Source organism: Dunckerocampus dactyliophorus, chromosome 20, assembly GCF_027744805.1.
Source record: "Dunckerocampus dactyliophorus isolate RoL2022-P2 chromosome 20, RoL_Ddac_1.1, whole genome shotgun sequence".
Taxonomy (NCBI): Eukaryota; Metazoa; Chordata; class Actinopteri; order Syngnathiformes; family Syngnathidae; genus Dunckerocampus; species Dunckerocampus dactyliophorus.
In genome coordinates, this window is record NC_072838.1 from 13,104,470 (window position 1) to 13,119,258 (window position 14,789).

The 14,789-nt window shown below is 40.3% G+C and overlaps 1 protein-coding gene across 5 annotated transcripts in view; it reads left to right on the forward strand.

Annotated features, from left to right (window-relative positions):
• The first annotated feature begins 751 nt into the window (after positions 1 to 751).
• The window catches only part of col16a1 (collagen, type XVI, alpha 1), a 78,782-nt gene continuing 64,744 nt past the window's right edge, over positions 752 to 14,789 (forward strand). For 3 of the 5 annotated variants that reach the window (XM_054763630.1, XM_054763633.1, XM_054763634.1), the window contains exon 1: positions 13,758 to 13,909. The gene's annotated coding sequence lies outside the window, so the exon portion shown is untranslated. Of the gene's footprint in view, positions 897 to 2,750; positions 2,787 to 13,757; positions 13,910 to 14,789 lie in introns of those variants that run through there. The other 2 variants (XM_054763632.1, XM_054763631.1) reach the window with 2 other exon arrangements.

Here is a 14,789-nt window from a genome sequence, read left to right on the forward strand (position 1 = left end):
CCCATGCAGGCCCATTACACAAGCCATCATACTGTACAGTTAGGATGATATAGCAGTGAAACAGATTTTTTTAAATTCAGTTGCTCAGTGTACACATTCTTGACCATATCCAGCAGTGACGTGCGGTCAGGAGCCTATCACGATGACAAATACAAAGACAAATGATATTTGTCCATTGAACTCTATTATTAATGTATTTTCTGTATGATTGTCATGGCGCCTGCTAGCTTCAGTTTGTCAGCATGTCGCCAATAATATAATAACAAATGTCGCAGAAACATTTATTATACACCGTGACTTGCTACAGCCTGTATAATGCCTTTAATGTAAGAGTGTCATTATTCCTGCTAATCAGACTACAAAGAAATATCGTATGGGAAGGACTTCAGCAGATACATTATTGATCACATCTTCAAGGAATTTGTTTTGTCGTGGGAAAATATTGTTTTTTTTGCTTTTTTCTTATAAACTGATTATTTTGGCCAAATTTTTCATCCACAGCAATAAAAAAGCCAGTTTCATGAAGCTGATTTCAATGTTTTTATTTGATGTAACCCCTTGCTACGTTCTTTGATTGTATACTTGTTTGCTACTAACAAAGATTATTACAAAATAATTGCAGTACCGCTGCATCCTGAACAGGTGGAGGCGTGCGTGAGCTGCAAGGTGCTTCTTCTCACTCACGTCCTTCCACAGAAGAAAAGCCAGCGGTTTTTTTTTTTTTTTTTTTTTTTGCTACTACGACTTAGCACAAAATCAAATGGTGAATGAATGAATTTGACTGCCAAGATGGAGGATTTATCCAAACTCACCAGGCCGATCAGACTTTTACAAACAAGTATCAGAACTTTTCCTAGAGAAGGAATGGCTGCATGTTCTTCATATACAAATAAAAGGTAAGAACACAAACGTTTTTCAGTTAATTCAAAAATAAACACATGGGACATGTATCTGAAAACAAATAGATTTTTTTTTTTACCAAAATGAATTAGTCTCTTCAGATTTTTTTTTGTTATCTTTTTAATGAGCAACCTGTATTAACATAAATAAATAAAAAACTCCAAAGGAGTCAATCACCAGCCATGAACCTCACTGCATGTTGCATGTCAATGCTGCAACCAGTACGTTCATCTTTCCACTGCAATTTAGTTTCCATGGTTTTGTGCTCCTTTCATTCATCATCAAGTTCTGCTTGTTTTATTCATAAGGTTTGCCACCATGCTTTAACAAAGTGCTTCTCCTCGGATGTGAGCCAGTCTTGATTTGTGCTTTGCGCTTATGTGCACACTTACCTTCGATTTAAATCAGTTGTAGTGGAGTTGATTAAGCGTTTGCGTCCTTGCGAATTTTCTGATTTTTGGGAAAACAGAAAATATAAATACAGTAATCCCTTGTTTTTGCAGTTAATTGGTTCCATGCACAACCATGATGAGTGAATTTGAAGTAGGATTCCTTATTCATAAATGGAAAAGTTTAAAATGCTTAATTTAGATAAATAGTACATACAATTTGCTTAAATATAGTTAAAAAAAAATAGGCCATGTTCAACCATGAAAAAAACATTTTTAAAAACGCAAAAGAGTGACAGTGCGGATTTTAAAGTGCGACATAGCGAGGGACGACTGTACGCCGCTTTGAGACAGCTAGCTGGGTCAACACAGCAGCCACTGCTAGGCGGCACCACAGGAGACGGAAGTGTGGTTGTAGCGCTAGCATGATGACCAGTCTATAGGCAAGACAGTGACTGATTGTATCTGTTCCATCTATCATCTTTCATTATCATTCATTAGTGGTAAGTAATAAGTGTGTGAGGCATATGTAGGGCTTTAACCTAGATTGTGGTACTATGCATTTAGTTGTTAGCTTCCTTTGTTGCGGGCAAACAAAGGCAATTGAAGAGTGACAAGGAGTGTTCTGGAGCTCAAGCTGATCTAATGATTACAACAGTTACTTTTATTGCAGATAATCAGAGGCAAACATCAACATTAAGCTAGCGTAAGAATAAAACACCGAAACAAGTTGTTTTAAGTCAAGTTGTTTGGTTTTTATTTTCTTTTGCCGTGTTCAGCATGCCTTCTGTAAGCACCTTCTCCTGCCGGGCTACTGTGGTGGGAAGAATGACGAGCTGCGATTGCAGCGCTCCTATTCAAAGGACGAGTGGACCACCTTCTCTTCCTTTTCTGTTGCAGCAGCAAATAAATACAACACAATTCCACTTCTTCATGAAGTGTCGCATTGTTGGAAGTCAAGTAAACAATGGCAAACTTCTTCCGCTCTAGTTTAGTACCGTGGTAGACGTGTGTTTTTGATACACTGCCCCCTGCAGTTTGGGAGCAGACGCCGCACGGAGTATAAAGTCACACACGATCTCTCCAGCGGATTTCCGCGCGGCTCATTCGAGCGGAAAGTATAACCCAGCCTTTAGAAGATGTTTTGCCTCTCGATCTGAGCAGGCTTCATCAGTTCATGCTCAAAGACTAGGTGGAACACACCAGACAGACTAGACAGGGCAGCTCTAGACCAGTGATCCCCAACCCCCGGGCCGTGGGCCGCTACCGGGCCGCACAGAAAGACAAAATAATTTCCATTATTTCATTTTTTAAAATGTTTTATTTTGAAAAGTGGCCGGATTCTTTGTGTTGCATCCGTCTCACTTGACGCATGTCCATTGTGCGTGTGCTAACTTTATCTCATGCAGCACAGATAGACTACTACAGTATTTTTACCATTTTTCTTTCACCTCATATTAGGTCTCAAATGCTGATACTATGTGGGAATGCATAAAGGTAAGTTTTGATCACTTATTGAGTGTTAATGTGCACATTTGTCTCAAGTTGATTCATGCTAGCGCACTGCCTTTTACCACACACATCAAACAGCGATGGAATAATCTTTCTGGAAAAACTTGAACTGGTGGATGGTGGGTCGGCATTCATTTTGTGCTTTTAATTTGATGTTATTCATGTCTTAGTTTTACACAATACATAATAAATAAGATCAATTAGATCGCTATAATGTACGAACCCCCCCACCCCCGTCCGTGGGATGTGGGAACACAAGCTGGTCCGTAGGTCAAAGGTTGGGGACCACTGCTCTAGACTACAGCTGTCCTAGAATAGAAGCAATGTGATTCAAGCAGTATGTAGAAGTAGACATCAACAACATGCTGTATATGCATTCCAGATTTGTGATGCTGTTATAATGCCCACATCCATCTATCCAAGCATCCATCATGACCCCCCCAGCTCTGTATCTACCATCCAATGTTGCATGCAACTGCAACCATCAATGTTTCCATTCTGCACCCCCATCTCTCTGTTGGGTGCTGAGGGGAGGGGGCTGCCCTTGATCTGCGCTCAGAACAAACAACTTGGTAAACATCATGAAACATTTAGAGGAGGCAGAGCTTTCTCTCTAACTCTAACGACGGAGGCTGCTCCTAAAGCTCGCCTCTACAAACCCCTTGCATACCTTTTATATGTGCAAAAGTATTCAATTACTCAATGGCGTATTGGGTTCAACCAGTCACGTTCTGCTTCACAATGTCACAGTACATGCTGGAATTTATGTTTGTGATGAACCACAGCTCGCGAGTGCCGACGGCACTCATGCAGCCCGACACGGTGTAGCAGATTTGGAATGCAAACAGGGTTAAAGAATTCCGCAGACACCAGCAATCAGGATATTTTCTACAAGAATTTAAGGTTAATATGTTCATCGAATGATAAACTGTATGTCAACTGTCGTATTTGGTTTGTACAAATAGAATATAGGATAACGAAGGAACGGATCAGCATCTTCCAGAGAAAACACCCCTCCTGAAAGATTCATTCCAACTCAGCCGACTCAGGAGGATGCCTCATGCTCATGTATGGTTATTTGTGAATCTGGATTACCTCCGAGGTTGGGTAAATGGAGCAGAGCTGCTTTGGGATCTAACCTGCATGTAAACACCATACCTCAAATGTTCTTATCTCCCATAAGCCTAGAGATATTTATGTCAAAATATGATTTCCCAGTGAAATGTTCTGCAGCGTGTCTTGTAAAGTTAATTAGCTCCGAGGAGGTTATATTTTCCGTGTCGTTTGTCTGTCCTGTCAGCGGGATGATTTTGGAAGGAGGGGTGAGGCCAAGTGGAGGAATCACAGGTAGTTTTTCACTGTCTTTAACAGTGTGAGCTTTAAGAAGAGCCAGTTGGCCTTGGCAGAAGATTGCAAGTAGACAATTCTTGTTGTTTTCTCCTCCAAATCAATATGTTGATTACCTTGAAAAAAATGTTTTCTTTGGCTCACATTGAATGTTGGCCAGTGGACCGATTTTCTGCTCTTTCCCACCCATTCACACTATAGGAAATATCCACTGGAATCAATAAGTAATGAATCCAGTCAAGCAGTCCCACATTTCGTTTCATAAAATGCCACAAGTGGAACAGTTTATCCAGGCAATCACACCTAATTAGCCGTGGTACCATGACCACCTTCGTGAAGGAAGACGCCTGACCTGCATTCCTGATCTTTTATTTCCTGGTCATTTCATCCTTTTGTCTTTGTCGTACATGTGTAACCTGCCAGCCCCGCCTTCTGCCCAGGCTCGGTCCGGGGTACACAGATTGAGAGTGAAGATGGCACACTGGACAACTCAGTGTCCAATAAAAAAAAGATTTTTGGTCCTTGCGATTTTCAACACATGCCCATGCGTGATTACGTAATCGTGAAGCAGCGTTCGCACACTTCTTGAGTAAACTACGGTAAAGCTGTCTTTGCAAAACGTAAGCTAGTACACTACCATTGGACACTATTCCTATTGCATTCTATATATTGGAATGACAATGAGCATTTTGCCGTTGAACCTGAACACTGTATGATATGATTGACATTGCAGCATGGTGGCACTGCTGTGTGGGCTTTGGCTGTAAAGCCACAGCTAGTCAGCTCCTGACACAACAATCAATGCTACTAGGCTCTGTTGGGAGGCAATCGATCAACTTAGGGCTGTGGAACAGTCTCTTTCTCTTTATATGTATGCATCTCTCTATATACTGTATATCCAACGCTCTTTCTCCATCGGTCTTCCTCAGTGTGCTTCCTCTCTGCTCTCTCGTTCCCTCTTGCACGCCATCATTGATCTTCAGCCATGATGGTGAACATGGCTTCAATGCAGGTGGAAGACGTAGCTGCTGCTTATAAGCTTCTACATTGATAATAACAGAATGAATAGAGTCAATATGATATAATTACTGTGTGCTAAGTTGTTTTCAGTGGATAGTAAATCTGTATTGCTATACCAGCTGTACACTGACTACTCTAAAGTATATCCACGCTTACTGTAGTATTGTGCTTTTGAGATACCCTGTGATAAATATGGTTGCTGACATATGAGGGGTGTACTGACTTTCTTGTACAGCCCTGCCTGTTCATTTATTTGTTTCCTCTGAAATTAATTCTTTATTGTAAAATAGTGAAGGAGAATTAGGAGCAGAGGTTGCAGTGTATCCAAAGTAGGGATAGGTACCGAAATATGGCACCGGTGCCAACGTAAACAGTAAAACTATATATCTGTGCCTCGTTTCAGTACTAAACTAATACTTATTATTAATTTAGTGGCAATAAAAATTAGACATAGATACCTCCAAGTCGACTGTCGTGACGTTGTTACGCTTGGCATTAGTTTTTCACTTGCACAGACAGTGGCGAGCATCTACTGTAGCGGAAATGCTCAGGCTGAAACAGCTCAAATATGGTTGTTGTTCACCTGAAAAGATGCAGACTCAGCGACCTGCAACAAGAATTGTGCAGTTAACTTTGTGTCAGTAACTTTCTTTTGCTCAATTAATACGCGACACTTGTAGGATTAACTATCAAACACCCTTAAAATGGTAGTCTATCATCACAAGAATTGTGTATCAGCTATCAATTTCTGCCAGAATTGTGTGGGAGGTACTGTCAAATCTTGTGATTTCCCCCCCTCTCTGTTTTCTGTATTGCTGCAACAATACAGCAATACAGCAGCAAAATGCAACTTGTAATGTTAGGTTATTAGTTCATAGTGTGTTGATTGTGCAGGTCACAACTTGTCGACAAGTGTTTTGGAGTTGTCGGATTATGTATTTGCTGAGGGTTTTTTTCATGATATTAACGTTAACATGTCAAAAATGTGCATAAACTGTGTGATGTGCTTACACATTAGTTCGAAAGTTGCAAGGCCATGTAAAATAAACACGAAATCCCCACGCTACGGGATGCAAAACTAGGGCACACGTCTCGTCACACCGGCGCCGCTTGATGCTAACGAGGAAGCTGCACGGCAACCACAGCTCATGTCTGTGAGGAATAACACAGGACATGACCAAGTATTTCTAGGAGCGGACCTCCCCTTTCTAATACCGCACAAACCACAATATTAGTGGTTTTGAAACCGTGGTGTTTTCATACGGTGGTATACCGGTAACATGCCCATGCTTAGTAGTGAAAGCACGTTTTTTGGAGAAAAGTGAAAGACAAGTGTACTGAAATGTTGTCAGAAGCAGTGCTTGACAATTTGACACTGTTTTACAAAAAAAGCTGTTCAAAAATAAATTAAATAAAATTGCTTTAAAGATGGCGAGGAAATAACTGCTGTTGTAAAAAGTGCAGCAAATTTACTTCGGTCTTATAAATGGCTTTCCTTTTGGCTTCTACCAAAATTCTTCCCCAAATGCCCATATAACCGTACAATTCATAAATACAACAAATAGCCTTAAGGCAGTGTTTATGTAAGCGTTATACAGCTCTACAGAGACTTTCTGCACTGATAGACTTGCTGACCACATGGTTGCAAACTCCAAATACAAATCTCAAAAGTTTGGCTTTAAGTCAGTTAGCTGTGGCCTCTATTGGAGTGCAACACAGTGCCCCTGCCTACCCGTAATGTAACTAGTCATTGATTTAATTAAGCCCTCTTGCATTAATTGCAAGAAGTATTATGAACTCCTAGTGTGCCTTATGTACTTGGAAAGAAGATCTAATTAGCCTGAAGTTGTGTGTTTTGAGAATGTAGACCACAGTTCATGCACGTGTTCTGTTTCCGTGTGAATATGGTTTTGTTGTAGCCAAAAGGGTTCCCCAGTCTTTGTCCCTCTAGAAACTTCTGCTGCTACTGATAACAAACATAACACTGACTTTCCACTCCTGTGATGCACAACTCTGACTTTGCTTCTATCGATTTTTTGTGTGTTGCAGCTCAACATTTTGTTTTATTCAGCTGCGTTCTGAAAGTGCTTTATGGACTGCGGGAATTAGCTACAGAGCCTCTTGAGGATGTGGAGGTGCCTTTATATCCTCTTTATATTGACCTGTAAAGCTACCCGTCATAGTGATTTGTTTGTGCAAAAACACAATACTTTCACTGTTCTACTATCAGTGCATGTATTTCAAGTTTCATTTTAGCAATCTCTTTAAGTGCAGTTTCCCAAAGAAATGCAATTAGGCCAAAGCAGACAGTCCCAGTACTCCTCTGGCTGTCTCAAGCCTTTTGAATTAACATTTCTTCTTGAGCGCACAGACAGAATGATATAAAAAATGACTTTTTCATTGTTCTTTGGCTCCCTTGTGCACCTCCAATGCTAAATGCAATACGGTTGTTAGGCAACTATAGTGAACAAAAATATGCATGTAACAATTTTGTTATTGCCGCCATCTTTCATGAGCTGAAATCATTTGATGAATTTGATGTACACAAAAGGCCTATTTCTCTCAAATATTGTTCACAAATTTGTCTGATGGTTATTGAACTGCACTCGGCACCAGTAACAACTTTCATTTGGGCCGAGGATCGTCCCACGTCTTGACGGACAGCCAATCGGATCCCCCGGCTCAGTGCCGGTGCCATTTTGGGTCAACCACTTGAGTTTTTTGTTGTGCGTTAATGCTCCAGCTTACCTACGACCTTAATGAAGACAAACGGTATAGAAAATGAATGGATGGATGGAATGTATGTCAATTGGAAGCAGGGGGTAATTTATTTCCGGAAACTGAAAACTGATTATACATACCAACATATTTTTTAACTTTGATGATAAATGAATACTTTTTGAACATGCTCAGTCTTAGGCAAAGCTGAACAAAAGAATAGTTTTGTATACCATATTGGCAAATTTTGCAAAAACCTGGAAAAGAAGGGTTGAATATTTGACTGAAAGTCAGCAGAATCTGCAATAAAACAATTAAGAAGCCTAAGGGGTAGACACTACAACAACACAAGGAAGGAGGAGGGGGGAACTTAAAACAACTGAAAAAAATTGCACCATCTCTTTCTCGTCCAAAATAGAAAAATAGTACTACTGTATTCCTTTTGCTCTCTTTTTGCCTCATTGTGACTCACCCTCTTTCTCATAGCCACTCAGCATATTCCATTCACCCTCCCCCTCCCTTGACTTTGCCTTTCCAACCTTTTCTGTGGATGGAAAGAATGAGAGGAGGGAGACATTATGCTGTTTGTGGGAATATGTGTCAGTTGGCCAAATAGACTCCACATGTTGCTCCACATGGCCCATGTACAACATAGTAATGCATTTTTTTGCTTTTTAATCGTGTCTTTGTTCCTCTTCTCCCTCTGTAACTTAATTTTGCTCCTCTCTTTATGAACGCTTTCCTTCTATTTTATAGAGCTCTATTTTGCACTCCCACCGCCCCAGTGTCACAACAACAAAATTAGACTTTAGTAACATAATACGATATATCTTTCCGGCCTTAAATCCGAAGTGCTCTGGTGTGTGATCACGTTGTAACTTAAAGCGGTCGGTTTGCTACAGCAGTGGGAGTCCTTCAGCTCTGCTTGGCATTTTAGCTTTATTCCATTTCTTATTGCAGCAATAATGCAGACCAGCAAGCTGCACAAACACACTTTTATTGATAGAAGTCTTGGTTACAGTCAGTCAACAAGTGTTGATAGAGAGAAGTGTGTGACTTTACTGGGTACACATATTTTTTAGTGATGGTTTTAAAAAGCAGGGGCCCTCGGTGCTCATTCAAGGGCAAATGCTGAAGGATGGTTTGCACATCTACAGCCATTTGCAGTTATGTGTCTAATTTTCACTGTGAATGTTTAAAGCTTGAGGGGAATGGATTGTGGAAAAATAAGCAACAAAAGGTTTGCTCCTTTTATTTCTGTAATCTAACCACAACACCCCCCCCCCCATCAGCAAGCCTTACCACCGTTTGCCCCCTTAGATAACATCCCCCCTGCCCTCTTTCACAACCCTCTTGCTCCCTCATCCCTCATCCTCTTAGTGGAGCACAAGAGCATGCAGTGGAAATAACTGAGCCAATAAAGACACTGCCAGAATCCATCCATTCCCTAGTTACTAAGGAAACGGGTGGGTATGAACGTTGAACGGGGTCGGTTAAGGGGAAAGACCCCTTAATATAACTCAGTGCTATGGATCTTGGATGATGTGGTGGAGGGTAGCAGACAAATGAGGGCAGAATGGAGACAAATGACTGGGAAGGATGAGTATGAGGATGACAAGAACTTGAGAAGGAAATATCACCAATTTTTAGAAAAGGTCAAACACCCAAAAATGGTAGAACTTGCTTTTCAGCCAAAGCTTTAAAAAAAATCCAAACAAAACTTGGAGTTGCAAAGGCTATTCCTTCTCTTTAGCCTTCCTTCCTTGTTGTTGGGACTGCATTGCCATCAGAGAAGTTGTCAATGATCACACAACTCAAAAGGTTTTCAAATTGTATTTAAAAAATACAGTATATTATAAAAATATAATATATTGGTTACAGCGCCGTACTAGACAAGGAAGACTGATGAGGAGCCCAGAGTGAAAGTACACATAGTAACTACAGTATATACAGCAGTTGCCGTGCCCCTCTAGAAAGTGTGTGTGTCTGGAAAGTGAAAGTTAATTTTGTGCGAAAGAGACTGGTTGTAATTATGCTCATAGCATGTTAGTTTACTTTTTTACTATACTTTTCCATGGGTAATCTGTGAGTGCTGTGCAAGTTTAGTTGTTGTGTGAGAGTGTGTCGAGAATGAGAATGATTCAAGCGAAAATGCAATGAGCTAATACACTGAATTTAAAGGTGTAATAATAATATCTTACAGAGTTCAAGCTGGCCTTATGATGTCGCTAGCTCTCTGCTTTCCGTTCAAGCTTTATGCACCCAGCAATACGTTTGCATTAAAGTGACACTTTTGCACACAACCATGCTCCATGCTTCCGTCAGGAAGTTTTTTATAAATTAACTTTGTTGCCGACGCCTCTCATTGCATCGTTGGCTCTCCATCTATTTGATGAACGGAAGACACGTACATTTAAACAGGAGCATGTTGTGAGCCCAAATTAAAGCCTAGGTCATTTTTTGGCCGTGTGAGTTGTGGCGTTCCGGAAATCACGTTTTTGTTGGGTTTTTTTTTCCTTGTGGAGAACGTAGTTGTGCTGACCATGAAGGAGTAACATCACTGCGTACCCAACCACGCACAAAATGTGAGGCTGCTCGGACATACGGCTGTCTCTTCATTCGTACAGCCAACACATGTAAGTTGTAAGACCAACTTCCGTCAAACTTACAATAAAAGTACTGACCTTACATTCCATGCAGGCTTCGTATGAAGGTTGTAAGAACTGCGCGCAAGCTATACGTTGTGCGTTCCAACAACGTAAGATCCATACCGGGAACATGATTGGTTCTGCACATGCATGCGTTTCTGCAATTTTTGACGACAGAGCTTCTGGGACATCATGTGCCGTGATATTTAGTATTATTTTTTTCTGTGTATGAACATATTGGGGGTTCTTTTCATTGCAACAGGAATCAACTTTTGCTTTATATACCGCGTTTTAGTGCGTTAATGCACTCTCGCCGTAATGGAAACACAGGACCGACTTACTCATCACCCATAGAGCACGTAAAAAATATCTGAAAGTGCGTTAGCTGAACATATTACGTATGTGGCGCATGACACACACACGGAGTCCGCAGGTGCGAAATACGAAAAAATTTAAGTTTTAACCAAACCAGACACCAGCAAAACGTCCGAAAGACACACGTTGACTGTACGGACGATGTACGAAGTGTGTAAGTCTAAAGTAATCTTACAGTTCATTCACTGTGTGGGGATATCTCTCATAAACCTTGTTCTTGACTACACCCCAAAAAAAAGAAATCCATTGGTGTCAGGTCAGATGAACATGGTGGCCATTCAACGCTGCCCGCCTTGCAAACCAATGCTGTGGAAAGGCTTGATGAAGATACTCTTACTGTCTGGCATAATGTGGAGGTGCTCCATCTTGCTGGAAGTACAGTTCAGAGTTGTGGTACTACCACGTCACGAAGCATTTCCAAATAATTGTGTCCAGTAACAGTTCTATCAAAGAACACGGGTCCGATAACACCTTTGCTGGACAACCCTACTTTTGGCCCACCCTGTATTTAGTATTTAGTAAGTATATATATTTAGTTATGCTGTTCTTTTGTTTTCTGTTTTATTATTAAGCATTTATGATCATGTTTCTCACGCTTGTCATTCCAATTTAGTCCCACCAGGCTAGAATATGAAAGGCTCCAATGCCAGTAGAGGCTTGCAGCATTTACATCTGTTCTTGTTGAAACTGTAGGTGCATGCTGTTATGTGGCCCGATTTCAGGGTGTAGACAACTCCATCACCATATGCCACTCACAGAGGGTGTCTGGAATTGCATTCATTGATATTGAAGTGAAAACAAAAAAAATCATTGGAAGCTCTGGTCTTCTCATCATGAACAGGCACTGATTACATAAGATTTTTTGGGTAATACATTGGGTATTGAGCTCTACAAAAAAGACACCAGTAGCAGAGAGATTTATCTTTGCTTCCCAAATCAATGTGCTCTCTCATTCATTTATCGGATTCTGATTTGGATTATAAACAAACCACAAACTCAGTTAGGACTTTTGTCTTTGTTGGTTTTTACTTTTTAAGTGTTTGCTTTGTTTTTATGTTTTCAATCTGTTTTCCTGCACACTGCGCTCAAAGGACCTTCCAAGCTTTAAGAAGTATAATGAGTCAACTATTCATTGGAGTCTATCGCTATTGTTGTAAGGATAACCTGAGTCTAAGATATATTATTAATAAATAATATCAATAGACGGTACGATCGATCGGCCACCAATCAGCATCGACCGATTTCTGTGAAAAATCACGTGATTGGCATATGCCAATAAATGCCTTGTGTATGATATGTTTTCTTGAAAAAGTAAGTAAAATGTTTGTTTTTTTTCCAAATTAAGGTGATTTTATGGTTCCATTTTTCATATCAGATAGCCAGTAGCAGTGGTGCAGCCAGGAATTCTGGGTCCGGTAATTTCCTATGTTTTGGGCCCCCGGCAGTCAAGGGACCTTGTAATTGTCCTGACTTTTCATCATTATACGGCACCCATGGCCAATAGCACTCATCATAAATACATTGATAAATGTATAATTAATCCATATGATCAATATCTGTATTGGCCAATTTCAGTCCTGGATTATCGGTATCAGAATCTGCAGTATAAAACCCTGATCAGAGCATTCCTAGAAAATACATAATATCCCTGGAGATCCTAGAGAGATTTATGCCAGTCTTTTTTTTTCCAAGCCATTTTGCCATCAGGACCAATTAAAAAATCATTATGACAAAAAGCTATGTAAATGTTATGTAAACATACTGGATTTTAAAGGCTTAAAAAATGTAATAAAATATAATTAGCATTTTATATGTATATTTGAAACTGATGTAATTTTTAAAGTGGGCTTGTTTAAATTTACTATACTGTACTGTACTGCATAATTGTACTATATAATTTCTTTTAGCAATTTTTGGAAAGCTAACATTTTTTGTCGTCATGGCAAATGAGTGAGGATATGTGAAGGACTTCTTTAATATTAATATATAAGCCACAACACAAAGTGCAGTATCATTTTGTTGTGTTTAAACATTGAAGTATTATTTGCCATGCACTGCATCACATAATATCCTCCATCGTCCTCATGTGCAAGCCTATGCAGTAATTTAAATATTTACTGAGCTAAAGGTTAAAGGTAATGAAAAAGCACGGAGGGCCCCTCACCCTGGTATATAAATAAATATGATATGAGCACTTCTCAGTAGCTACGCAAGGACACGAAGATAAATGCCAAAGTGGTATTTGCACATTGAACAATTTACCAAACGCAATTGATGTGGCTATTAAGGGTCTCTACATGGTCATGGGCTGCAAGTGGGGGCTCTATGGATTGCTTCAATAAAACCCAGCAATAAACAATATAGACACAAGAGCCATCAATCCAATGACGGTATGATGTATTTATAAATTATAATAGAGTGAATTCTTCTTAATAATGCAGCAGCTGTATGATCATAATCATCTATATAGTGTGCTTGAACCCAAGCCAGAACAGGAACATGTCTGCTTTAGCCTGCAGTCAGCTATGAATCAGACAGTGAGAGGTACGGAATAGGGAAAGGAAAGGCTAAGGAGAGGGCACAGGCCTAGAGGGAAGGATGCTTGCGAGATTAGAGACATGCGCCCAAGGCTCTGTGCCATGGACACAGTGACGTCATTAAAGGATCTCCCTCCTGAAAAGTCGGAGAAAAGGGGAAAAAAGCCACACGGGGGAAAAGAAGGAAGTGGAGACAGGGGGAGGAAAAGTCAGGAGATAGAAAAAATAGAAAAAAAGGAGAGGGAGAGACTTGGGAATTAACAGGAGAAAGGGGAGGGGAAAAGTTGGACACCCACTCTCGTTGTGACTTTTCCTCTTCTTCCTTTTTCTCCGTGGAAGAAGCCTCAAGACAGAAAGGAGCAAAGAAACACTGGATTACTTTGGACTTCCATTGGATTTATACATGCACATTGGTTGAAGGATTCATGTGTTTAAAGTTTGTGGACTTAATCAAAAGTTGAAGGTATGTCATTAAGTTTCTTAAGTTGTAACATGCATTGCAACAGGTTAAGTGTGTTAGGAAAAAGTATAATTAAATATTAATGCATTAGGCTTTGCCTTAAATGCCTGCACAAGATGCAAACTTTCACATCACCAAGTTTATTCTGAAGAGCTGAACTGAACTTTCAGGAGAAAAAAAAGCACATTTCAGGGTACAATGACTTGTCTCTTATCGAGTAGAGTTGACATAATTACCTTGAAGTCCATTAACTAGCTCTGTGGGAGGGCATGAATGTAGATTGTACCTCAATGGACAGAACTAGACTCATTTAGTTCTCACAGTAGTAGAACTCCTGGCGAAAGTGATGATGGTGGCAGCTTTTCCCCTGCTCTGTTGTCTAAGCCATATTTGATGTAGCCAAGATGCATGCTGCTGACTAAGGCTTGCATCCATGCCAAAGTAGTATCGTATTGAATGAAGCATTGTCTGTGTGAATGACTGCAATGAACAGAGAGTGAATGTCAGGCTCGTAGGAAAAAAGGATACCACAGTCACATCTGTTTTCTTTATTAGTCAGCCTTTTCATGTTTTCTGGCTTTTGCATCAGTAATGCCCGTGCAACTCCCTCTTCCTGGTACATCCCAGAGTACCAGAAAATAGTAACAGTTGCGTATGGCTCTCCGAGGACTCTTGACCCAAGGTTATGCAGCCCTGTGAACATGACACATTTCTAGCTATTAATTTAACTACACATTTTGTCCTTAACTTGCTGTGGGCCAAGCAGTCACCGCTTGAGTAGCCTCTCTTAGGGCTTGGAGCCAAAGTCTATTAGCCCTTTGACGTTTTGTTTATCTGGGTCAACAGTGAATAATATCATCAGAAATCAGCTTAAAGTCTAGAA